At 44.3% G+C, this 2,500-nt stretch overlaps 1 protein-coding gene across 1 annotated transcript in view; it reads right to left on the bottom strand.

Annotated features, from left to right (window-relative positions):
* Positions 1-2,292, bottom strand: part of LOC122253869 (Spaetzle domain-containing protein 3) — a 122,340-nt gene extending 120,048 nt beyond the window's left edge. Inside the window, exon 1 of the mRNA XM_043017259.2 lies at positions 2,163-2,292. The gene's annotated coding sequence lies outside the window, so the exon portion shown is untranslated. The remainder of the gene's footprint in view (positions 1-2,162) is intronic.
* Between the last annotated feature and the right edge of the window lie 208 nt (positions 2,293-2,500).

Raw genomic sequence — 2,500 nt, 5'->3', positions numbered from 1 at the left:
GGGATGGTATAGGAAAGGAGGAAGTAGGAAGGGGGAGAGCAAGGGGTGGGGGTAGGGGTGGGGCTTAAATGGGGGCTCGGTGACCTCGAGCAAGTAAGATCACGGGAGATTTAATCGCCGAATACGCAGGGGGGAGCAACAGGGGGCAATGGGAAGGGGGGGTGGCAGGGGGGAGGGGAAGTAGGAGGAGGGGGAAAGTGGAAGCAGGGGGGAAAGCAGAGTGGAAGAAGAGGAAGAGGAGAGAGGTGGAGAGAGGAGAGAGGAGAGAAGAGAGAGAAGAAGAGAGAGGGAGAGAAGAGAGAGAGAGAGAGAGAAGAGAGAGAGAGAGAGAGAGAGAGAGATATATATATATATATATATATATATATATATATATATATAGAGAGAGAGAGAGAGAGAGAGAGAGAGAGAGAGAGAGAGAGAGAGAGATAAAGAGAAAGAGAACGAGTAATCCGAAAAGAGAACGAGAAAGAGCGGTAGAACGAGCGAGAGACAGAGAGAGAGAGAAAGAGAAGAGAGGCCATCTATCTTAGCTACGTCACTCCCCAGACTCACCGTGTCTCCGAAGGCCGAACGGAATTGGGAACGTGAGTGAGAGAACGAACGAACGAACACGAGGCGGAACGTGATTGAACGGAACGGCTACTACCGTGTGCGTGCGCCCCCCCCCCCCCTCCTGCGTGCACAAACCGACCTGGAATGCCAAAGGGGGCTTTCCGAACATGGGAACGCATGAAGGCACACAAGCAGAGGAAAAGATAGGCAGGAACATTAATACAGATATAGTTAGATACAGAAGAAAATACAGACACTAGCATTTACACAGATACATGTATGTACAAGAACATCTGCGGCAATTCATTCACTTCTAATTAATTATTGAATAAGATGACAATAATAATGGTAGTACTTATAATAATGATAACAAAAAATGTAATGGTAATAATGATGGTGATGATGATGATAATAATAATAACAATAATAATAATGATAATAATGATAATAATAATAATGATGATGATAGTTTTTAGCAGTAGCATTGACACGAAGGATAACACAAACCACAATCACACAACAACAATAATAAAAGAGTAAAAAGATAGCTTAGATTATAAACATTCTTTCCTACTCCCAGAGCAGCTGATCAAGTGACCAAACACCCTCCCTGCATGCAGTCAACACACACACACAAATATCTCACATTTTCGTCAGTCCTGCGGTTCTTATAATAATAAATTCTCCTTCCAAACCATCCATGTATCATGTGATCCATGTTGGAATTTCTTATAATACCTTTTGCTGAGAATCTTTCACTTCATAATGTCATCACTTATTAACGTGAAATCACTTTGGTTAAGGTGTAAACGAAGAAAAATATATCTCTTGTTATATGATTCTTGAACATGGATATCTAAAAAGTACATCGTTAAACATGAAGGTATATAACATTTCCAACACGCAGCCACTTACGAGAAAACATCCAAGCGATTAGCAATAAGGTGTAACGTAACTTTCGCATTCAAAAAAAGGGAAAGTGTGAGATATTTCCCCGGGGCCTTTAGTGCACATTGTTCGAAACCATCAGATAAGCGAAGCAACACCCCGGCGCAACACGATACAGCGAAGCAACATTGCATTTCGTCTGACTGACCAGCCTGGACTCTTTCTATCTCAGGACTGCACACTGTGAGCGCTCGAAGAATGCACGGCAAAAAAGAACAGAGATGAGCACACCATCTCTCGTTCACCTCATTGAAAAACAGGCAAGGGGGCTCGAAGAAAGAATTCACAATGTGCCATAACTACAAGGGCTATATGGAAATGAACAGTCTCTTCTACAAGAAAAAAAGAAAGAAAAAAATACCAGACTTCTTGAACAAGGCGAACAGGGTTTGGTTCCCATCAGGTCTTCCTTTACCAGCAACGAGAAACATCTTTGTGACCTCATGTAAACCTGCCTGATGACCAAGGGGTAAAAACTAGCGTAGGTCGAACCGCTGTTGTTTTGTTTTTCTCTCCTCATCATCATTGTCTCGTAATTTCCCCCCCAACAAAAACTCTTTACCACATGGATTATTTTCTGATTATCCTTCGAAACAAAACATCAACCAAGAATATATACATCTTCAACAAACAACACAAACACAAAAATATGCACGAACTCAACGCGTATCCGAAACGAGACACCGATTCTCCGTCTCCGTTCACTCGCGCATTTCCAGGTTGAGTCGAGACGCGGTCACTTCGGCGGAGCGAAGCATGTGAATCACTGGACGGCAAAGAACACACGGCTTCCTGCCTGGTCAATGTCGGGCAGCGTTACTCAGGCCCTCCCCAGTGTGGGTGGGTGGGCCTCCGCTTGCCACCCCTCCCTCCCTCCCTCCCTCTCTCTCTCTCTCTCTCTCTCTCTCTCTCTCTCTCTCTCTCTCTCTCTCTCTCTCTCTCTCTCTCTCTCTCTCTCTCTCTCATTTTCTCCCTCACTCACACCCTCTGGATCGCC

Source organism: Penaeus japonicus, unplaced genomic scaffold (assembly GCF_977035675.1).
Source record: "Penaeus japonicus unplaced genomic scaffold, GWHDUDI00000001_assembly GWHDUDI00000041, whole genome shotgun sequence".
Lineage (NCBI taxonomy): Eukaryota > Metazoa > Arthropoda > Malacostraca > Decapoda > Penaeidae > Penaeus > Penaeus japonicus.
This window is presented reverse-complemented; position numbering and strand designations above follow the sequence as displayed.